At 27.0% G+C, this 25,448-nt stretch overlaps 1 protein-coding gene across 1 annotated transcript in view; it reads right to left on the reverse strand.

Annotated features, from left to right (window-relative positions):
- LOC117179063 (nesprin-1-like) overlaps positions 1–25,448 on the reverse strand; it is a 296,643-nt gene that overhangs the window by 42,621 nt on the left and 228,574 nt on the right. The gene's annotated exons all lie outside the window — the stretch shown is intronic.

Below are 25,448 nucleotides of genomic sequence, written 5' to 3' on the forward strand. Positions count from 1 at the left end.
AAAATATATGTGTCTCAATTTTTTCTAGTGTCGAATAGTCTTAGTTATTGGCCGTTGAAAAGCAGGGTACCGGTAGTGGCGTTTTGGCCGTTTAAGGGTTAAGTGGCGCACTCTTTTCCAATATTTCCATCTTTTCCCCTTTTTTGAGAATATCTGTTTTTCCTATCTTTATGAAATTACCCCTTTTTCTTAATTTTTAGTTTAAATTTTTGTTTGGGTTAAAAATTACACCATCTGGTTAAAACTCATCTTTTTTGGTAAAAAATACATGATGTTGAAGTTTGCCACAGATATCGATTCCAAGCTTGTGTAATTAATTTTAAACAAACTAAGAGTCATATCGAAAAAGTAAAAGCACCTCTGGATTCGTCTCGGAAATATCTTTGTGTGCATTTTTTGTTTTTTATTTAAACAATTTGTTAAACAATTACACTATTTGTTATTTTTCCCCACTTGTTATAAACAAAATATATGTCGGATCGAAAAACTAAGTGCGCCATTAAATTCTTCTTGAGAATGTCTAAATGTGATCTTTGTAAACCGATTAAAAAAAAATAGTGCATTTGTTGCTTAGCGCAAAATTCAACGCCGTAAAAATTTAAAAACTTGGTTGAAAGTGCTTCATTATAACGACGTGGACGGTCCTTTTTTGTTTTAAAATTACCTTTTTTAAAACTAAAAATTCAACTATTATATTTCTAGTTGAAAATGATCTCTTTTAGTAAACAATTCAACTATTTGATGAAAAATTGATAATTTTTGGTTGAAAATTTATTATGCAATCTGTTTAAAGTTCGTGTTTTTAGGTGGAAACTTAATCTTCTTGGTTGAGAATTTATCTTTTTGATTTAAAATTAATCTCTTTGGTTCCAAATTTAATTATTTGATTGCAAATTTTTATTCTGTGATTGCATTTAACTGTTTTTGATTAAAATAAAAATCTATTTTGGGGGAAACATCATCAATTACACTTTTTTGTTAAGAATCCATCTTTAAAGTCTTAAAATTAAATTATCTAGTGGAACTACTTTTTAAAAAATTATTTTGTTCTTGTGAAGATTCATTATTTAAGTTGAAAATTCATCTTTAGAGTGAACAACTTTAATCAGTTTTTTTGAACTGAAAATATAAATATCAAATTTTTAATACAAAATTTTAATTTCATCAATCTTTCATATCAAAAGAACCAAGTTATATTACTTGTTTAAATAATTAAAAACTGCCTTTCACAAAAAATATCACTCCTAACATTCATTATCTGCGAAATTAATTTAAGAAAATAATAACCCTTCTCGAATTAAAACAAAATGGTTAAAAGAAAAATGACTTAAACAATTACAAAACATCCTGAAAAAAATTACTTTTGAAATTCATTAATTCAGTTTCAAACAAGAAAGATGAATTGTCAACCATAAAAAATGAATTTTCAATCCAAAAGGACACATGGTTAACAATTTAATTAAAATTTTCTAACAAAAAATATAAATTGTCAAAAAAGTTAAATCTTCAACCTACAATGGTGTATTTTTCAAACAAATAATTGAAATTTTCAACAAAAAAAGGCGAATTTTTTACGAAATAGTTGCATTTTTTACAAAATGGTTGAATTTTTAAGTCAGCAAAACAAATCTTTCACATAACAGATCAATTTTCAATTTAAATGATGAATCAGTTGTAGATTTTTGAACAAAAAATACGAATTTGGGACGAAACAGTCAAACCCTCAATTAAAAAATATTAATTTTTTATACAAGAAAGATGACTTTTCTACCATAAAATGTGAATTCTTAACCCAAAAGAACAAATTTTAACAAACCAGTTGGTGAAACCAAATTATCGAAATTTCCAAACCAAAAAATATTAAAATTGAACTAAAAACAATTGAATTTTCATTACATTATAATTGTTCATCATTAACTCAGAAATCTGACTTTCACTATAGATGATAAATTTTACATTAAAGATTTTGTTTAAAAAATAGTTGTATCCTACATATAGATAAATTTTCAATCAAGAAAGACAAAAAATGCAATAGTCCACAATTTTTAATAGAGACATTAATTTAAAAAAATCGAACTTTCAATAGAATATAATTTTTAAGCTAACGGCTTAAATTTTTTACCAAAATGTCAAATTATCAAGTTAAACAGTATAATTTTCTACGAAACAGATCAATTTTCATCCAAACTTTTTAATTTGCAATAAAATACACGAATTTCCAGTCAAATCATTGCATTTTGAAATAGAAAACAATAATTTATAATTAAAAGAATCATGTTCAAATAAAAAGTGAAATAGTTAAATATGTAGTTCAACAAATGCATTCCTAACAACAAAAAGAAAAGACTTTTTACCAAAACACAGAAATTTTCCATTTAAGAGTTGACTTTTTAAATAAAATGATGGATCTTAAACTAAAAAAAAATCAATTTTCAAGAAGAGATTTTAACCCAAAAGATCATTTTTTAAACAAGAAGATTAATTTTCGAAAAGTGGAATAGTAAAGTTTTCAAAGAAAGAGATGAATCTTGAAAAAAAATTCATTTTTAGAAAATATCTCAACTTTCGATCAGTCGGATGATTTTTTTAACAAAAGAGATGTTTTATTAACAAAATAGTTACATTAAATAAATTTTAATCAAATAGTAGCATTTTTACCCAACGAAATGTTACTGTACCGTTAAACAGGGTACTCCGGACACGTGAGGTAAATTCGGACATTCCTTAATTGATAGTATAAATTAATTAAGGGGGTTTTCAGTTTAGGCTTTAAGGCACTTCAAATCAGTTGGTTTCACTTAAACCAATATATGCCTAAAAGGATGAATTGTTGAAAGTAATATTTTTACCACATAATCTATAGGCAATTATACTATTCTGGATAGAGAGATTTTTCCGCAAAATGTTCTTGGTTTTTGTTTTTCATTGAAAATTTTTGTTCGCGCCTGAATTCGGCAACACTCTGACTACTGTGTATGCTGGGCTGGCGATATCAGGTGAAAAAAAAAAACGTTTCCAATTAAAAAAAAAAAAAAACAATAACTTTTTCCGGGAGAAGCTCTCTGGGCAAAACAGTATAATTGCCTTTAGATTACGTGGTAAAAATAGTACTTTCAGCAATTCAACCTTTTAGACGTATACTGGATCAATCGAAACTGACTCGTTTGAAGCGCCTTAATAAAACTTTAAATGATTATAGATTTGGGTTAAAACACCCTTAAGCAATCGAAACTATCAATTCAGGAATGTCCGAATTTAACTCAGATGTCTGAAATCATCACGTTTGACGGTACATATTCATATAATTTTAAATAATAAATAAATAAACTTTTATTCGATAAGCCATGACTTTTATTGATCGAGTTCGCCAACAATACACTGAACAACTTTCTAGTAAAGAATAGTCTATGATTATTTTACAGCATAGTTTTTCTTGCCCTCGGTATTAAAATATGTGGAGCAGTTGCGCGCACAGAAACCTGCAAGTGCGGCCGTTATTTCACTGGCTTACATTTTAGATAAGAAACTTTTTACAGGAAAAGTATTTCATTTGGAATATACACGAACGCCTAAGTTTGCTAAATTGAGTACCTAAACTTCGCGGAATTTCATTGATGATGAGGGAGCGTTCACATATTACGTAACGTTAAAAAGACCGGGTGGGGGGATCTTATTTTGCAAAGAGCTGTTATCTGGAGAGGAGGGGGAATTTTTGACTCGAGCATGTATCATTTTTAATTGCCTAAAAAAATCGATGTTACTAAATGTCTCGAAAATATCGAACACATTGTTGTCGATAACCTGATTGGTGAGACACTGCATGAAGACAACTTTTAGTGACGTTTTTCAGGTTGTTTATCTATTATAAATATTTATGAATTTTCTGCACTATGAATTTTGTATATCGAAATTTCCATATAAATAATTTTACTTTGTAATAAAATTTATTTATAAAATTTTAAGCATTTCCAAATAGATCAGAAAAATTAATTATTGAACCGATTAAAAAATAATAAAAAGATATTAGATATTTTAGGAGTTTTGTAAGGTTTAAAGAAAATTAAAAAAACTCTTTAGGTTCCTAGGCAAATTAAAATGGCTTTTTATTTTTAAAAATTAATTTTGATAGAATATTTCAAAAAGTTTCAAAAGATTTCTAAATTTGTGAAAGAAGAATCTGGAAGATTTTAAGCAAATTTTTTCAATTTTGAAGAATTAAAAAAAAAATTTAACGAAAAATTGGAATAATTTAAAAATATTAGACGGTTTAAGTATTTGGAAAGGATTAAAAGAAAAGTTTTCTTAAGATTTATGAGAACAATTTTTATGTAACATTAAACATTTTGAATTGTAAAAGAGTTAAAAAATTGTAGATTTTTTTAAAGATTTCAAACCAAAATTTTACAAGTATTATAACAATTTGGAGAGGTTTCAAGTGAATAAACAAAGGTTCTAAAATTTCTGAGGAAAATCTGTATTATTTTCAGGCCATTTTTTACATTTTTAATGATTTTCATTTAACTTTTAAGAAGAAAGTTCAATTTTCAAAAAAAAAAAAAATGAATTTTCAATTAAAAAGGACGAATTTTCGGTCCATTTTTACTAAATTAGTTGAAATTTCCTATAGAAAGATTAATCTTGAATAAAATCATGAAACTTTTAACCTAAGGGATGAAATTTGAACTAAAATGTGTCAATCTTTAAATTAAATAGTCAACTTTCCAGTTAAAAAATTATTTAAAAAAAAAAAAAAAAAAATTTCAATCAAAACAAAAAAATTCATGAGTTTTCAACACCAAAATATGAATATTCTACCAAAACCGCTCATTTCCACTTCGTTCCCACTCCTCAGATCGTCTCGTTGTGCATTCTTTCCCCTCTCTTTGTTTCCTTAGCTAACACACCCCTTCCTCTGCTCCATTTTTCTAAAACATAGATCCCCTCTCGTACTGACCATAATTTTTAATCATTTTCCCTCACTTACCCGATTCCCTACATTTGTCCTCATTTCCCCTGATTCTACTGCATTCGTCCCATTTCTCCTCGTTCTCTCTACTTTCACTCCCCTCAATCCCCCTAAATTCCCCATACCACCCCTTCTTCTCCTCCCCTCATTTCCCCATACATATCTCATTTATTTTATTTCTCATGCTTAACCACCCCTGATTCCCACTTATTATGCGCCTACTTTCCCCTCTCTTCGCTTTCCTTTCTAACAATCTCCTTCCCCTACTTCCGTTCCCTAGCCCTTACTTCCCCTCCCCTACTTATCATAATTTCTAATCAACTTCCTGACTTCCCCTATTTCTCCAATTTCTCCTCACTTCCCCTAATTTTACTGCCCAAAATTCTCCCTACTTCATCGCCCCTCGTTCCTACATTTTTCCTACCCTAGATTTTCCCAAAATGCCCCCTACTACCCTCTCATAATTTCGCCTATTTACATACCCCATTTTTACACATTTTTCCTTCTTCCTATTCTCTATTTCCCTCACATCCTCTTCCCACATTTGCACTCATTTTACCTGCCCCCCCCCCCCTCATGTACTCTTACTTCCTCTAATTTTGCTTCCCTAATTTTACTCTCAAAATTTCCAGTTACTTCCCCTCCTTGAAATAATGAACGATGAACAGACAGACCGACACCCGACCGAAAATATAAGGGTTTCAGCCCGGGGCTACGAAGTTCTAAAAATAAAAATAACAATAATGAAAAAAGTACCCAATAGAGTATTGGAAACGTTGTATTTTTACTCTTACACTTTCTCATTATTTTTTACTAAATTTGGCGATAAACTGGTTATACGCTTCAATTACAGCCTTCACTTCCCCAATTTGAATGAAAGTGAACTTGAAGTATTGGATATAGCCAGACTTTCCTTGAAATACAGAATTAAGCATTATATCGATTGGCTCGGGTGGAAAAGTAGGTAGACTTATTAGTGGTACAGTAGGTAGGAGTTCGGAAAATCAGTCAGGTTAACGAACTCGAACACTCGACGCAAAATTAGTCTACGAAAGCTTGACCGAATTCATGTGCAAGTGCGGCATGTCTGAAACATGCTTGTCTCCGGCAGTTTAAGTATTTATAGATGGCATTAAATCGAATCCAACATTTCTCCCTTTCTTGACTCTCATCCTTTCTTTTTATTTTCCTATAAAACACATTTTTTTGCAAAATTCTTCATTTGGGAGCGTCCATATATTACGTGAGACAAAGTGTAACTTTGGAGGGGGGTCGGAAAGGTTTTGTCACTCGTGACAACAAAACAGTTTCGTTTTTTACTAAGTAGTTGGATTTTTAACCGACAAAGATGAATTCTCAACCAAACAGATTAATTTTTAATAAAATACACGAATTTTCAAACAAATAGTTGAATTTTTAACTAAAAAAGATTAATTTTCATTCAAAAGATTAATTTTTAATAAAAAATACGAGCTTTTAACAAAATATATGAATTCTCAACCAAAAATATGAATTCTCAACTTAGAAGATAAATTTTCTTTCAGAGAGATAAATTTTCAACAAAATACATCAATTTTTAAGCAAATAGTTAAATTTTTAAGTAAAAATATAACTTTTTACCCCAAAAAGGAAATGATAAATTCTCAGTAAAAAAAATTCAATAAAAAGACGAATTTTCAACAAAATACATGAATTTTCAAACGAGAAGTTGAACTTTCAACTAAAAAAGATAACTTTTCAACCCAAAATGGAAAAGATAAATCTCAGGTAAAAAATTAATTTTCATTAAAAAGACGAATTTTCAATTAAAAAAAAAACAACAACTTTTCAACAAAATACATGGATTTTCCACTAAAAATAGAGAAGTTTTTAACCCAAAATGAAAAAGATAAATTTTCAGTAAAAAAATTAATTTTGAAGAGAATGGCGAATTTTCAACATAACACATGAAGTTTTAAACAAGCAGTTTAATTTTCAACTAAAAAACACAATTGAAATGAAAAAGCCTGAAAAGTCGTACTTTTTTTATAGTTTTTAAAAAAAATTCAAAAGTTTTGGCTAAATCTTACTTTTTACAACACTTAATGCTTTTGCTAAATTTATTAACCCTTAAACGGCCAAAACGCCACTACCGGTAGACTGCTTTTCAACGGCCAATAACTAAGACTATTCGACACTAGAAAAAATTAAGACACATATATTTTTATTGCTTAAGATCTCCTCTTTCCGGCGGTGCCAATGAAATTCCTCAAAAAATTTATTTATTATCCCAAAATGCAGTTTAAACAAAAAAAAAACGTGATTTTTCGTGCCTATTTTTTTTGTGAACCATTTTTCAAAGCTAAATTTTGAATTTTGCAAAAATTGTTCATATGCAAAATCCAAAATTTTGCTCAAAACGCTGTTTGCGTATTCCTTGGCTGACTACAAGAACTTTTTATTCTTGATGATTTTTCCGAAAAGCGCATCGTTTATTCTAAAAAAATTCATGAATGTTTTCACAAAAATTTTGCCATTAAGACGCCATTTTGAAAATACAAAACGAAAAATCGATCTTTGAACCATGGATTCTCAAAGTTTAGACATTTATTCCACCGGTTAGTGAGATTCCAGGTTAATTACAGACTCGAAAAGCTTTGGAAAATGGTCATTGGCACCGCCGGAAAGAGGAGATCTTAAGCAATAAAAATATATATGTCTCAATTTATTCTAGTTTCGAATAGTCTTAGTTATTGGCCGTTGAAAAGCAGTGTACCGGTAGTGGCGTTTTGGCCGTTTAAGGGTTAATAAGATTGAATTTTTTTATTTACTACTTCTGAATACTTAAACATACATTTCTTAATAAATAAGAATAATTAAAAATAACGAGTATGTTGAGAAATGGTTGATGACCTTTGTTAATTAGAAGGAAGTAATGGAACTTCTTGAAAAAAGCACCAAAAAACAGTTCCTCTAGCTTCCTCCTGTAAAAAGTTCCATGCAAATAATTATAAATTGTTTAAACAATAGCTAGACAAGTAAAATGAAAAATGCACTAAACACATGAATAAATTAGGCCAAAGAATTAAGAAATTAACATTAATTCGTGATAGTATAAGATAAAAAAGTTTTTAAACAAATAAAAATGCTTTGAAAAATAAGAAGTTTCAAAAGAGGTTTCATAAACTTTTTCCGATATTAGCCTACTGTAATATATTTCGGACGCCTTTTCTAATATTTTCAAATTTTACAGTTTAATCACTTTAAAAAAATAATGGTTTTATTTTTCAAGGACATTTTTTTTATTCAAAGCCTAATGTGGGAAGGGTATTGGAAAATTGGAAATCTACCTTAAAAATATTTAGTTTTTAATGATTTTTAATTATTTTTAATTGTTTTGAATGTTTTTAAACTCTTTAATCTATGAATTCCTTGAATTTGTGTAATTTCCTAAATTCTTAGCACTACCTGAATTCCAAGGACTTTAAAATAAGGTAAAAAGTTCAAAGGAATTCAGAAGAATTGCTAGAATTAAAGAAACTCTACGAATTCAGGGAATTCTGAATACTTGAAAGAATTCAGAGAATAAGATAATTCAAGGAATTCAGTAAATTCAGAATATATTCAAGGACTTCAGGGAATTTAGAGAAATTAAAGATTTCAGAAAATTTAAGGAATTCAGAGATTTTCATGAATTCAGAGAATACGAGAAATTTAAGAATTAAAGGAAATTTGGAGAATTCAAGGAATTTAGAGAATTTAGAATATTTAAGGAATCCAGAGAATTACGGAATTTAGGGAATATAAGAAATTCAGAGACTTCCAAATAATCAAGGAATTATTGGTATTAAGGGATTTCAGCGAAACCAGAGGATTTCAGAGCGTTCAGGGAATTCAGAGTATTGCCGAATTCAGAGAAATCGAGAATTTCAGAGAATTCAAGGAATTGAGCGTTTTCAAGAATTCAAAGAATTTCACGGATTTCATAGCGCTAGGGAATTCAAGGAATTTAGAATATTCCAGGAATTGAGGGAATTTAGAATATTCAGGGATTTCATCGAATTCAAAAAAATAAAATATTTGATAGAATTCAAGGAATACAGAGAATTTCACGGATTTCACAGCGCTAAGGAATTCAAGGAATTAAAAATATTCAAGGAATTCAGAGAATTTCAAGGATTTTAGAGTGCTAGGGAATTCAAGGATTTCATAAAATTAAAATTTTTTTTTTAGAATTCCAGGAATTCAGAGGTTTTCAGGAATGTTTTAAATTTAATATTGTATCATTTTTTAATGTGTTTTAATGTGTTTTTTTACTATAAAATGTAATGTAATCGTTCTGACTTTTTTTATATAATAAACTAAGAAGATTAAAAACATGCATACATGCTTGAAATGAAAAAATTGTAATTTTAATAGATCTTAAACATTTAATTATTTTTACTGAAACTGATGTTAAAATTCAAAAAAGTTAGAGGCTTTTTCTTTATTCCAAGTATAGTCGAATCTGGATTAACTTAATTTTTTTGTACAATTTCAAATTTAAAACTAATCCTAAAATTTGTTATACATACATTATAAATTCAACATTATCTGAGAACAAGAACAATTATTATTGATATGATTAATTATTATTAATCGTTTTTAAAATTAAAATTATATCTATAAATTATTAGTCAATAATTGTGAGAAAGTCTGATCTACGCTCTTAGCGTTGTTTCAAAGGAGCTATCTTATATTCCAATTGCGAATTATATATTTTTTTAAATCAACAAAATATTTTCGATTTAAACAAATACTTTTCTAGGAGTATAATTTAATGCCAGCCAATTAATTGCTTGCAAATGAAAATGAACAGGAGAGAAAAAAATTTGACATAAAGTGGGTGTGTAATCGAGATCAACTTTGTATAGTAACCGGAAGGGCCAAGCACTATAATATTATTATCGTTTCGTATGAGTGCAGATGAAAATTGGGCGAAGGGTCTTTGATGCTTCTGTAATTTCATTTATCAATAGATTTGTTCGGATTTAACTAGGCACGTTTTTTATTCAAAGTCAAGTACAGATTACAACTTTACTATTCAACTATAGTCACTAGCCTTTCATTTAAATTCAAATCAGTAATCCTATCAACCAGGAAAATGATCAGCAGTATGAAGCCCCTTATAGCCATAAAATTTGACTTGCAAATATAAGACAATTCGTTTTGGGAAACATAATCCACTTAACTCAAAGTCATCTGAAAGACAAAGTACACATTATACTAAGCCTAAGAATTTTTTTTTTAATTTAAAGAAGTTTGTGTATGTTTTTGTGATCTGTGACATATCATGACTTTGTGAAGTTCTTCGCCTCGGGTGCTTGTTAGAGAGATTTGTCTGTATAATAAGAACAATAATAAATAATAATACTATTAATTATAAAATTAATCATAAAATAATTATTTTTCTGTTGAAAAAGGTTCAAGTTAAAAGATTTCACGCATTTAAAGGGACTTCTAAATTGGAAAGTTAACACTTTTTTAAATTAGGATGCTTTCAATTTTGGCTTGTTTTGCGCAATTTTTAAATTCAAATATATAATTATATTATATACCCGAACTTTTTCTATTTCGCGTAATTTTTTCTAATATTTTCAGGTATGTGTTATTAAATACAAGTTGCAATATAATTACAAAAAAGAGTTATTAAATTACAAAAATAGTAATTATTGGTTATTTTTCGAGTTGGAAAAGGGGTAGGGTGTGGCAGAACTTTCTTCTTGCCATTTCCAGTTCGAAAAACTACTATTTTAAATCTAATCAAACTAAGACCAAATTTATTGAACATATATTATAATTTTAATTTTAAGTATAATAATTTTTAATTTTCTAAAATGTTCTGAAATCAAATTAAAGTTTAAAAAATCTATTTAAAAATGTTTTTGATTATGTTTGTATAATTTCAGAAAAACACCAATGTTTTGTAAAAAATTGATAAAAGTGAGAGTGAAAAAAAAAAATTCATGTTTTTAAGTAAATTTAAGTAATTTTCTAGAAAAAAAACTTGAACTTTTAACACCTAAATATGCATTTTCGAACAAATAATTTAATTTTAATTAAACAATAATGAAATGTCAACGAACAATGTACTATTTGATATGCCAACCAAAAAATATTTGTATTTTAAATAAAAAAATGGTAGAATTCATCTTAACCGAGAACTTTTTAACACAGTGTTTGATTTTTCAATTTAAAAAGAACTTTCAGTAGAAGAAAAAAGTTCAACCAGATTGTTGAAATTTGGAGTCAAAAAGGCAATGTTTCTAGAAAGCAGTTGAACTTTTAACCTGAAAATAATTAAATCTATAAGAAAATTATTTATTTTTAAACCAAATAATTGAAATTTAACCACGGAGATTAAATTTATACAAAAACAGAGGAATTTTAAACCAAAAAGGATAACTTTGGAACAAAAGTGTTGAATTTTCAATAAAGTTTTCAACTGAAGAATACATTTTTTCCAGTATTATTTACCAGTTTGAAGGACATTAAGTTTGATAAAGCTTTATAATTTAATAATTCAGCCAAACACATTATTTTATTTCAAAATAAAACATTTCTCATTATATTATGTAATTCTGAAATTAAATTAAATTACAAAAAAAATTAATTCATTGAAATTTTTGGATTATTTTTGTTATTATAAAAAAATACACATGTTTTTTTAGAAAATTTATGAAAGTGAGCATAAAGTGATTATAACTCCATGCAAAAACTAATGCTTTATACTAAGACCAAGCATTTTTTCTAATTTACAGAAGAAAAAGTTGCGTTCAATTATTCAGTAGAAAAAAGCTGAATTAAAAAGCGTTTAAATCTACAGACACTTCTAGATTGCAAAATTTCCCCTATTTTAGATTAGGATTCTTTGACATTTAAATAATAAAAATTTGTTAGAAACAATTTATGCAGTAAAGGGGGTAGGATGTGACAGAATTTCTCCCTTCCCTTTTCCAAATCAAAAATTACGATCTTCAGCAAAAAATTGGTATAAAAATTTCTAATTTATTAGTAAAAGAAAATTTTTGAAAATAAAAATACTATAATTTTTAAGTTCATTTTACCAATTTTCAATTCTTACTATCCTCATATTTTATCTTAAGCAACTGTTCAATATTAAATCTTACAATTATAGTCATCTTCATGTAAATACTTCAAATCTATTAATATTGAACATTGAAATTCACATTTCTTCTTATGATGTTTCGTTCCTCAATTTAATTTTTTTTTAATGTGGAATAACATTTGAAAATTTATTTTGATGTTATTTTTCAGAAAATTAAGACTGTCTTTGTAAGAAATGTATAAAATTAAGTCGATGGTGATTATAATTCGTTCGCAAAAGCAAAAAGTTAACAAACAAAAATTATGAATACATTTATATGTTTTGCAAAAGATTTCAAATCATTAACTAAAAAATTGGGAATCGTCATCAAAGTAAACAATGACCAAAAACAGTTTTTAAAACAGAAATTCTACATCTTCGTAAATTTTAAGTTTAGACTGCACTTATGTTCTGAAAAAATGTTGAATAAAAACGAATCCAACAGTGTAGAATTTGTACTGAATGATATAATGTACAAAATTGATTCGTACTCGAAATTTAAGTTAATTGAAAATTGGATAAATTCTGAAATGAGAATCGTGCGCCTTAGAAAGTCGAAAGAAATCGAATTTAATGAAAAAAATTATACGTGTAATATAGGTATAATTAATGTGAAATCAGAGGGCTTAGAGCCGAAAATTGGCAAAGGCGCAATCTGCCATAGTTTACATACCGCACAGCCACGTCATCAGACGAACGGCCTTAGCTAATTCTCTCATCTCCAATAATAATTATTAAAGTGTGCTAGCCTATTACGGCATCATATAATTTAATAGAGGTCTGGAATTAATCAATATTGAAACTCGTGTTCTATTTCTATCATTTTTCTAATTTTACAGTTTACAATTTACAATTAAATTATAAAATTATTTATTACTCTCTAAATCTGAATTAGTAAAAATCCAACTAGTTAAATAAAGACTAAGAATGTCAACTGAGAAATCAGTTTAAAAAAAAATTTCATTGATTGAAATAGTAAAATACATTTCTAAAGTTTCACTTAAACTCAAATAACAGTTTTCTAAATATCAAATAATGATTGTGCTCACTACATGGTTTAATAAATTCAAAACAATAATATTTTTATAAAAATAACTAGACTAGATCAAAATATGATAAGGTTTGATTTAATAAAAAGTGTAATTATTTACACTTTTTTTAAATTTTGCGACGGCAGAATCGAGGGAAAAAAATCGAAAAATATTTTGAAAATTTAGAACAACAAAAATAAAAAGTAAATTTAAAATAAGCTCAAGAGCATTAAAAAATGTTTATTATTTCTAGAGTTATTCTAATTTTTCGAAAACATCGAAATTTGATTTTGCTATTACGAAGAAAAAAATCTTTAATTATAAAAATTAGGGTACTTTAGCTGCAGCTCAAAAACAGACGTACTGCTAATTTCTGTCTATTTTTTTCAGTTGTAGAAAATTAACCTTTTTAACGGAAAATTTATATTATTTAGTTTAAAAATCCACTATTTAATTTAAAAAATATCATTTTCAGTTGATATTTCTTCTTTTTTATTGAATGCAACTTGTTTTTATTTGAAATTAAATCTTGCTGTTGTTAAAATATTAAGTCTTATATTTTTCGTTAAGAATTTACCTTTTCTGGTTGCAAATTAAACTAATTGTTGAAAGTTGAACTAGTCTGTTAAAAAGTAACTTTTTTGTTTGAAGATTCTTTAGAATTTGTTTAGAATAGTGTAAAAATAGTACTTTGGAATTATACTTTTTTTTGAAATTAGATTCTTTTAGAAAACAGTTATACTGTCAACACGAAAATATAGATTTTCCAAAAAATACTTTAATTTTCAATGAAAGAAGATGCATTCTTAACAAAAAATGTACTATTTGATATTTCTACCAAAAATTTTTGTATTTTAAATAGAAACAGGTGAAATCACCAAAAAATTTGTTTTCACAAAAAAAAAAAAAATAATTTTTAGTAAATGAGAAAAAATTTAACCAAATTGTTGAATTTTCGTGCTAATGAGGAAAATTTTACCAAACAGTTGAACTTTCTACCAAAACAGGTATATTTTCGTACAAGGAGATGGAAAAACCAACAGAAAATTATTTTTTAACAAAGTTGTTTAACTTGAAAGTAAACAAAACAAAATAATTAATTTTTCAATTCAAGAAAATTTGTCAATCAAGAAAGAAAGAAAATGTAACCAAATTAATAATTTTAAACAATTAGTTAGTTTTCTACAAAAATAGTAAAATTTATAACTCATTGTGACGAATTTTGCACAAAATAGTAACATTTTCAACAAAAAAGATGAATTTTAAACTGAATTGATTAACCCTCAACAAAAAGATTAATTTTTAACAAAGAGGTTCAATTTTTCACAAAGTACTTGAATTTGCGATAAAAAGTAATGAATTTTAAACGAAAAAATTAATGGCTGAAATTTCAACCAAAAAATTATAAATAAAAACAGTAGATTCATACAAATATTCAACAACATAGTTGGTTTGTCAACAAGAAAATATCTTATCTATTAAAGAAAACAGTTTAACCAATCTGTTGAATTTGCGAAACAAAAATAAGAATTTTCTACAAGAGAGTTAAAGTGTTAACAAAAAAGATAAATTCTCAACAAAAATGTACTATTCGATATTGTAACCAAAAAATATATAAATTTAATAATAAATAAAGTCCCCTTCTAATCCCCGTGTTTATATAACATTGAACTACTGAACCTAATCTAATATAAGGGACAAAAAATTTTTTTACCTCACCATCAATGGGATGGGTAACAACCAAGTGCATAAAGGGGAGACCTAATGTTTCAGGTGGGATCCGAATCACCAGAACCTCGATGAAATTACATAGAAAAATGTCTAGAGCCACCAAGTCATTCCTTAATTTATTTATGTTTTATTTGTTCATTATTTATTAATTATTTATTTATAAAATGTGAACTCATTTTTCTCTCAGGCTTAAGATGTTTACAGTCCAATATGTGTCATAAATAAATAAAAATTTGCATTATCCCGTATATTTTATTATCCAGTATTTATCAGTCTGTTTAATATTTTCTGACAGTTTTGAATACAATAGCACTCAAGTTTGTGCTTGTGTCGCTCTCTTATTCAATGCACTGATAAGGCTTGGAATCTTTTATGAACTGGGAAATTAAGTTTGACAGAAAGTTGACAATGAAAGTGCAAGATGACAAATAAAATATATTATCATAGAGTTTTATCTTCTATATGTAATTTTGAAGTTCATTTTTGATACATTTGTAATTTTTTGCGTTAGTGCTACTAAAATTTATATGGTTCAATATTTCTAATTTTTTTCTTTTAAGTACTTTTGGTTTGCATCGTTAATTTTTAAATAAAATAATTTTAAAACGATAAAATAAATTAAAACAATCTTTTGCAGTTTGAGATTTCAACAAGAGAAAAATGTCGATGTTAATGCCCTCTGAGTAAAGTAAACAATGAATAGCAGACATCTCAATTATGCAATCTTTGCAATTCTAATTCTAATGAGTGAATGTATATTCATATTTCATGCAAGGGAAAACAGCGCGATATTTATTGCAATCAATCATTATATTCTTAATTCACATTGACATCATAAATAAAAATATATATTGATTTAAAAAAAATAGATTTATTCATTTATTAAGGGGCAGTGAATTATTATTATTATTATTATTATAACATTAATGGGGAAGGGGGTATAGTTTTTCTAGATTAATCTAGAATTCTTTTGTTTTTATTTAAATAACACGTTCCTTCCTAAGCAAAATTTTCAGGTTTCTAACTTTTTTCTACTTAAATGCGAACTGAATTGAAAATTCAAATTGAACAAAGTTTCATTCTTTTAGGTTAAAAAAGCTACTATTAAATTTTAGGTCAAGAATTCTTTTTGTTGTTGTTTATGAAATGGTATTATTTAATTCACAATCTAATGATTTTGTTGAAAATTCAAAAACTTTCTTAAAAAGTCATCAGATTTAATTGGAAATCTGTTTTGAATAAACAATTTTTCTTATTATTATATAATTTTTCTCTTTTTGTACAAATTTCATAATTTTAGTTAACAATGCAACTGTGTGGTTAAAAAATCAACTGTGTCGGTTGAAAATTGACAATTCCGGGTTGAAAATTTGTATTTTTTTTTAGTTGAACGTTCAACTATTTGGCTAAAAATTAATGTGTTTTGTTAATAATTCGTCTTTAATTGTCACTCTTAACTGGGTTTAATTGAAAATAATAATTTGTTAGTTGAAATATCAAACATAATATTTTCAGGTTAAAAATTCAACGCATATTTTAAAAGTGAATTTTTAAAATGAAAATTAGTTTTTATTTGTCTTAAATTATTTTTTGAACTGAACATTCGATTACTTGGATGAAAATTTAACGGCTTTCATCTTTTCAACTTTTTCATCTTTTTCATCTTTTTGGCTTAATTCAAAGCTTTTCTATTTAAAATAAAAACTTTTTCTGGGTCGAAATATAAACAATTACATTATTTGTTTGGCAAATCCTCTTTTTAGGTTGAAAAATCCACGCTTCAGTTGAAAGTTTAAATGGTTTCTTAAATAGACATTTTTGTTGTTGTTTAAGATTCATAATTTTAGTCGAAAATTTATCTACCTGGTTAAAAATTGAATTCATTTGATAAGGCTTACTTTTTTGTTGTTAAAAATTAATTGGTAAAATTAAATTAGGTTTAAAATTTCTTTATTATTAGTGGAAAATTGTCACAACGTTTTATTGGTTTCATATTTTCTTATTTTGTTAAAAATTCGTTTTTTATTGTAAATTCCTTTTTTCAACTTATAATTTAGTTTTTTTTATTTTTGGTTAAAAATTTATGGTTTTTAGTTTAATATTCAACTATTAAAATGTTCACCGAGAATTCATATTTTTTGGATAAAAATTCAAGTACTTAGTTGAAAGTTTATCTACCTTGTTAAATTTTCATTTTATTGGTTAAATATTAAGTTTTTTTGCAAATTCCCTGCTAAAATCTGGTTGACATTATGTCTCCATTTGTAAGCATCGGAACCAAAAAAATTCGCAATATTATTAAAGAGTAGAGCTGTAGTTATGGTCGGGACCGCAGAAATTAAAATCCGAAAAAATACAAAATGGCGGATTTGAAAATTTTGCAACTTTTTTTTACCATAAATTGTTTTTAAAAATTTTTAATATTAATCAATAATAGTTCTGGCGGTTCGGATAATAAGCACACATATACAAAATAATATGTAAAAATTTCAGCCCGATTGTTCCAGTAGTTTTTTTTAATCATGTCAACCAGGTCGAAAAACGTTGTTTCGAGAAAACGCGTTTAAGTTTTGGATTTATAAAAATGCTAGTTCGGCGCGCTCAACACACTTGCATTCATTTGCATTTCTTGACATGTTCCTGAATTTCCGACCAAAATAACCACTTCCACATCATTTCTACATATATTTAATATATGAAATCGTCATTTTTGGAAAATCGATTTTTTGAAACAAGTTCCAGTACTACCCCCTTAAGAAAGGACCCGTTCATTTTTTGGAACGGATAAAATTTAAGAAAGGTAAAATTTCAGGATGGGTTATAATACATAATGGTAAAACTTAGGAATACCAAAAATTCGGAAAAAGGAATAAATCAGAAATCCAAAACTCTGAATAGTATTTATTCGGAAACCAAAGAAGCGGAATGGGTAAAAATTCGGAAACGTTAAAATTAGGAAGGTGAACAGTTAGGAATAAGTAAAAATACGGAGAGGAAAAATTCGGAAAGTAGAAGAATTCGGAATAGTAAATAAATGTTGCTATTAGCAGGTCCATAGTTTTTTTATTTATGGTAGCATACAAATATTTATCACAGTAAATTTAAATAGCATATCATAATAAATTTATGATATCCGTCATTTTAACTTTCCGAATTTTTCCTCTCTGTATATTTACATATTCCTAATTTTAACGCTTCTGAATTTTCACACATTCCGCTTCTTTGGTTTCCGAAGAAATACCTTTTAGTGTTTTGGATTTCGGGCTTATTGCTCATTCCTACTTTTTGCTATTCCTAAGTTTTACCATTATGTATTATAACCCATTCTTTCACCTTAAAATTTAACTATTCCATTGTCGGTTAAAAAATGATCGGCTTTAGTTGAAAATTCAACTATTTTTGAAAGTTCAACTATTTGTTAATAAATGACACTGTTCAGTCTAAAATTATCCACGTTTTTGTTAGTTGAAAATTTAAATTTTTGGCTAAAAATTGATCGTTTTCAACTAAAAATTCAATTATTCAATTTTTCATTAACAAATCATATTTTTTGGTAGAAAATTCCACCTTTAGGTTGAAAGATGATATGTTAAAAATGCTTTTTCATAAAAATTAATTTTTTACCTAAAATTTAACAACTCCACTTTTGGTTAAAAATCTATATTTTTTGGTCAATATTTCATATTTTCGAGTTGAAAATCTAAATGTTTTGAAGAAAATTCGCCTCTCTTGCTTGGAAATTCAACTATTTGGCAATAAATGCAACTGTTCGGTCTAAAATTAGTGTTTTAGTTTGTTAAAAATTCCAATTTATGGTTAAAAATTCATCGTTTTTAGTTAAAAATTCAAGCATACAATTTGTTATTAGGAATTATTATTTTTTAATTGAAAATTTAACTTCTTGGTTAAAAGTGGAACTACTTTATTAATGATTCATTTCATTCGATTCAGATGTTATTATTTTATTAAATATTCATTTTTTTATTTAAATTAATTTTTTTAATTAAAAGTGAAGTATTTAATTTTTAGGTAAAAATTTATATTTTTCAGTTGATAATTCATATTTCAGAGTTGAAAATTCAAATTTTATGTAGAAAAAATGTCTTTTCGGGCCGAAATTTTCAACTATTTGTTTAAAATTTTTTTTTTTGTTTGTTGAAAATTTATGCTTTAAATTAAAAATCCAACTATTTGGTTGAAAATTCGGCTTGAAATTTCAACTATTTGGCAACAAATGCAACGATTTGGTCTAAAATGAATTTTTTCATTTGTTCAAAATTCAACTTCTTGGTTAAAATTGATCTTTTTTTAGCTAAAAATGAAATTATTAAATTTTGTATTAACAATCCATATTTTTTGGTATATAATTCAACTTCTAGGTTGAATGTTGAACTAATTTGTTGAAAATTCATTTGTTTGGATTCATTTTTCATTATTTTGTTAAAATATCGTTTTTTGTTGTGGTTGATATTATGTAAGTTTTTAACTAAAAATTTAAGCATTCCATTTTTGGTTAAAAATGGACTGTTTTTGGTTGAAGTTTATTCCTTTTCATTTGAAAATTCGACCATTTTTTTGAAAGTTGATCTTTGTTATTTTAAATTTCAACTATTTGTTTAAAATTCCCCCTATTTTGTTCAAATTCATGTCTTTTGGTTTAAAGTTCAATTACTTGATTGTAAACGCTCAATCTAAAATACATTTTTTTGTTAAAAATTCAACAATTTGGTTGAAAAATCATCTTTTCAAGTTTAAAAGTTAACTGTTTTCTAAAACATTCGACTTTTCAGCTTAAAAACTAAACTCTTTTATTGCAAATTCATCTATTTTGGTAGAACATTAATCTTTATGGCTAAAAAAGTTTTAGATATCAATTCAAAAAGTTATAAAAAACAAATTAAATGATTTGTGTGTAAACAGTGAAAAATTAAAGGTCAGACCCTAATTGTTTTAGGCAAATTTATTTTAATTTTCCTTGCAAAAAGTCAATATTATTTATACAAGTGTATAAAAAAAGTCAATATTATTTAGACCCACCCAGTGTATTTCTTTACTCAAATATTAAAATATTCCCAGATAAGGAAACTCAGTGAAGGAAGTAGTCATCCGCTGACCACCGCTGATACGGCTTTATGTTTGATTAGAAAATTACAGTATTTTTAGCACAATTTGTGCTGTTTACAAGTCACGGTTTATCAACTTTATAACTTTTTTTCGATAGAATGTATTTTTGGACGTTACGCGACTCTTTCGACGATAAAAAACAAACTGGTGTATCAATAAATAGACCCATGTTTGCAAACTAAAATAAAATTTACGGAAACTGAATTTGTCAAAGATAGAGGAAATAAAAAGTGTTTTACATTTATTTTAGACACCACTTGACATTGCAGTTGCTATAAGCTTATTTGTTTTTAAAAGCAGATTTGGTTTGCTAATATTACTTTCTTTATGAAAGGAAGTGAAATTACCAATAGGGTAAAGCATCAATTACCAATTACCATTTCTCGAGGAAAGAGTTGCTTTACTAGTCTTTTTTTTTTAGCGAAAATCATTAAATGAGTTTCAGTTGAACTTCTGAACAATAAAAATGAATTGTACACGCGAAAATAGTAGAAATAAAAATAATTTTATCTCTGGCCAGGACAATAGGTACCTGTTCATTAACGTTAGATTTATTCTAAAAACTCAATAAAGTTTTCGCACTACCCCTTTTTTTGAAAACATGACACAAAGTTCCCAAAACATTTCCTGTGTAAAAAAATCCTTATCTCAGATCAGGTCAAAATGTGCAAAGTTTCGCGACCTAATGCATTTTCACAGTTATCCTCCAAGGAAGTTGAAACGATATCCGCTTCCGGAAAGATACATGAAGGAATTTAGTTGGCGCACGCGACAATATATAGTAATTTAGCTCAAAGCTTATTAAAGCTTTTCGGGAACACCAGATGTAAATAAAAAAAAAGCTCAATTCTCATGAACGAGTTTAACCTTCTCAAAAAAGCGCGGTTAGTCTGCGTCTGTAGTTACCTTGAAGCTATATTTGTTTCACGGCTCATCTTTAAACCAAGAGCTTCTTTCACTCCAGCTTTCAATAAAAAAAATTCACTCGACTTTTAAAGTTGAAAATTAAAATTTTCATATTAACAATAAAGTTGAAGCCACACCATAAATAAACTTTTACATTATGTTGTTATTAAAGTTTTTTTTCTTTGAGAAAATGTTTAAAAAGTTGGTCACACGTGGATTTCGGGCACCGAGTTCGAAAATTGTGGCGCTACTTCAACGACGGTTCGCGCCTCACTGATAGGCATTAGGTTAGGCAATGCGATAGCATTTAGTTCCAGTGTAGAAGTGAAAATTTTATGCGCATGCGTTAAAGAGGTAGATAAGAATGTGGTAGTTGGAATTTCTTGGCAGTTTTAAAAATTTCAGAATTTTTCTAATCTTGGAAAGAAAAATAACCATTGACCCAGTTTGACCCTGGTGATGTCACGAAACTATTTGGGGCTCAATAATATGTTGTTTTCCAAGGAAAAATATGAGAAACGTATTTTTTCAATAAAATACAAACTCACAGACCTCGTTTTAGAGATAAAAAATAAAATAGTGTATATAGTGTCAGCAAATGAAAAAAATAGTGTCATAAGCTTTTTGAAATTTTAACAATAAACTTCAATATTTATTTAAAATGTCATTCGTTGGCTTAAAAATTAATTTTCCGACTCCTCAGGCAAGGTTGTCACTTGAAATTGCAGAATCTATCAGGAAGAGTATTTTTCCGATTTACAAGAAAAAAAAATTCTAAAAAGTTATGCCTATTTTATTTTTGTGCTTTGTTTTCCAAAAACTCGATTTTTTTTTAAACCTCTATACCTTTTGTCCTTTGGATTTTCTATTAATTTTTTTTTGTACTTTTATTTTGACAATAAAGGCCTCCTGTAAGTTGGATGCTTATTAAATAAATTTTGTAGTTAGGAGAATTATTTTTTCTTATGATCGAATTTTCTGCCTTTTCTTGGAAACCTTGACCGATACGAAAAAATCTTGAGATAAAAATTTGCACGTCTAAGAAAGTTCAGTAAAAAATATTTCTTGTTCTTTTGTGATATCTTTAATACTTTACGAGAAAAATGAAAAAATTACATTTTTAGGACAAAATTTCTCTCGGCCTCAAAAGTTGAGTTGCCCGCATGATGCTTATAAAATGCCTTGTGTACTAGTAGAAATGATAAAAAAATGTTTAGAACAATAAAAAAGTAGGGTTTTCAAGAAATTATTTTTTATTTTTCTCCTCAAATTAAAAAAAAAAATATTGTTCGGAAAACCCCAATTTTCTATTCTTCCAAACATTTAAAAAAAGTTTCCACTAATATTAGAGGCCGTTTTTGAGGCCGGGAGAATTTTTTCCCCTAAAAATGTTATTTTTGAATTTTTTCTTAAACTATGAAAGATATCGTCTACAACAGTTATTTAGCAAGCAGATCTAAAAGGAGCCTTGACAAAATGAAATTTTTATTTTTTCAGAAAAATCACAGCCATTTCGTTAATTTGGAAACTTTTCTCAATTTTCCGTCGGATTTAAAAATAGGTGATGAATTCATATATCAATTTCGTCGAAAGTTATAAAGGTTTAAAAAAAATTCGATTTTTTTAAAGAAAAGCTTAAAATTCAAATACGTACAACTTTTTGGATTTTTTTTGAAAATCCCCAAAAGATTCTGCGATTTCAATTGTAGAACGGTACCTGTTTTGAAATGAATTCTGTATACTATTAAATTTTTCGTTAAGCAGTAATTTTTTAAATTAACAAATTGTATTATTTGATTCAAAATTGAATTGTTTGGGTGAAAAATCAACAATTTCATTAGAAAGTCATACTAAAATACTATTAAAAATTAAGAAAAATAATTTTTGAAAAAGCGACGCAAGTTACGAAAAAAAAATAAATGGACGAGAGTTGTTCACCCAAAAAGATTTATAAATGTTTTATTAATCATCTTTTTATGGAAAGCGTAGATTTTTTTTTAATGGTAAAAAAATAAAATAAACAAATGTGACAAAACGAAACAAAGAATTAAGAAAAATTAATTGATAACAGTTGTTCACCAAAAAGATAAATTTTTATCTCTTTTTGGTTGAACAACTTTTATCACAAAAATCCATGAATTGACAAATATTTTGCACCCAAAAAATCTACTTTTTTATTAATTACATTCGCAGGATGCGTTTTTTTGTTTTATTCATAAAAATATCAAAAATAAAATTTTGGAAAAACGATACAAGCGACAAAAAAAGTTTAATTGACAAAAATTTTACAAACAAAAAAAGATCTACAAATATTTTAGAAATTACGTTTTGATTGGACGCGTAGTTTTGGTTTTACTCATAAAAAATAACATAAAAAATTGTTTTCAAAAATTGTGGAAAAGCGATATAAGTTACAAAAAAAGAAGACAAAAGTTTTTCACCCAAAAAAGATCTGCAAATTTTTAATTAATTAGTTTTTAATAGGATGCGCGGCGGGCAGATTTTGTTTGTTAAAAATGAAGCACTTTCTCAAAAATTCATTTTTACTGATTAAATACAACCGTTTTTTTTTGTTTTAAAATTAAAATAATTTTCTTAACGTATCAAACATTATATTTTTAGTTGAAAATTGGTCTATTTAGATTGAAAATTAACCTTTTTAGATTGAAATGGGAACTACTTTTCGAAAAGTTACTTTTTTAAGATATATAATTGCAGTTGAAAAGGCGATTGTTTGTTAAAAATTGATTTTTTTGACTGAAAATATAAATTTATTGTTAATAATTCATATCTTCGGACTGAAAATTTAACTGCTGTAAAGAAAATTAATGTTTTTGGCTTAAAAAATCTACAATTTAGTATAAAATGCAACTATTCGGTACAAAACTAATCTGTTTTGTAGACAATTTGTTTTTTATTGAAAATTATTTCTCCCCAATAAAAACTTAACTACACCATTTTTGTTTAAACATTAAATAAAACGTACCATTTAGAAATTAATGCAGTTCTTTCATAACTTTATTATTATTTTTTATTTATTTTATACCTTATTTTCTTTTTGAGGATAAAATACTTAAAAATTTGTAAAAAGAAAGAATTACTTAAATAAAAGTCGAATGCAAGAACTTTCATTCTGAAAATGATACATTTAGGTGAATTATAAAAAAAATAAGGTAACGTTTTGTTCTCCCTAAACTATTCCTTTATATATAATTTTCTAGAATTGAAATAAAATTTGAAAACTATTGATTCCTTTTTTGAATTCGTTGCACAATTTAGAAATATCAGATGTTTTAAATTTTAAATACAAATATTGATGAAATTACGATTTTTGCCGTTGAAGTAACATTAATAAAAAGATATCAGCAAAAATCACAGGTTTACAAATTTTTTGATTTAAAATATGCAAGTTCTGATAATTATAAATGTTCTCATTTTATATATACTGTAAAATTGTAAATTTGAACTGTTATAAATATTTGGAAATTCACGAAGTTCTAAGGTTTCATGATTTTTTGTTACATCTGTCGGCTAAAAACTTCCATTAGTCGAAACGTAAATTTTGTGTATTACTAATTTTGGAACTTTCAGATACAATGTATAAAAAATACCGTAAATTGAAGTCTTTTAAAGCAGAATCGAACGAGCGCTCGAGCAGTAGCCAGGAGTGTGGATGACGCGCAGAAAACGCGAGGAAAGAAGGAATGGATTCCGTTCTCTCTTTTGTCGCGTTTTCTGTGCGTCATCCCCACCCCTGGCTACTGCTCGAGCGCTCGTTCAGTTCTGCTTTCTGAGCCTTCAATTGAAACTGAAAATTGCGAAATGTGTACAAATCAGTAAGGATATTCTCTGATGCCATACTTTAATTTGTAGAATTTCCTGAAAAAAATTGACTATAAAGGTCTAAAAAGAATAAAACGAATCGGAAAACGTAATAATTAACAGTTTGAAGTCTCTAAATTAATTAATTATTATTATACCATTAAGGGCATGCGACGCACTTAAATACCTATATTACCGACCTCACTTTTTCAGTTCACTGACATATCATTGAACTTCAGAACTTTTTTTATCAAAACAATATTGGACTGAAACTTTGGAAAATGTATTAGTACACCATAAAATACATTTATGTACTTAAATTGAGTATGAATTTGACTATAAATAATTTTTAAAGAAATTAAAACTGGGACCATTTTTGATAAATTTTCTTCGTGCCTTGAATTTTTTTCAACCTAAAAACTTTTTTGATATGCAAAATATTGGCTTCAAGCTTCGAGAAACGCAAGATCCGATAGTAAATTAATTTTATATACGTTTTTGTTACCTCTTGCAGATATTTTAAATCTGAAAAAAGTTCTTACGTTAAACAAAATTTAAAGGTTATGTCAAAAAATAGTGCCAGTTAATTTCTTGGAAAATAATTTTTGCCGCAATTCCTACTCAATGAAGTACATAAACGTACGAGGGTAGTTCAATAAGTCCTTAGAATGACCAACAGATGGCGCGCGAATCGCTCCAAATCATCAGTTTTCAGTCAGCACCACTCCCGACTAGATATATG

The sequence above is a fragment of the Belonocnema kinseyi genome, chromosome 8 (genome assembly GCF_010883055.1).
Source record: "Belonocnema kinseyi isolate 2016_QV_RU_SX_M_011 chromosome 8, B_treatae_v1, whole genome shotgun sequence".
Classification (NCBI taxonomy): domain Eukaryota; kingdom Metazoa; phylum Arthropoda; class Insecta; order Hymenoptera; family Cynipidae; genus Belonocnema; species Belonocnema kinseyi.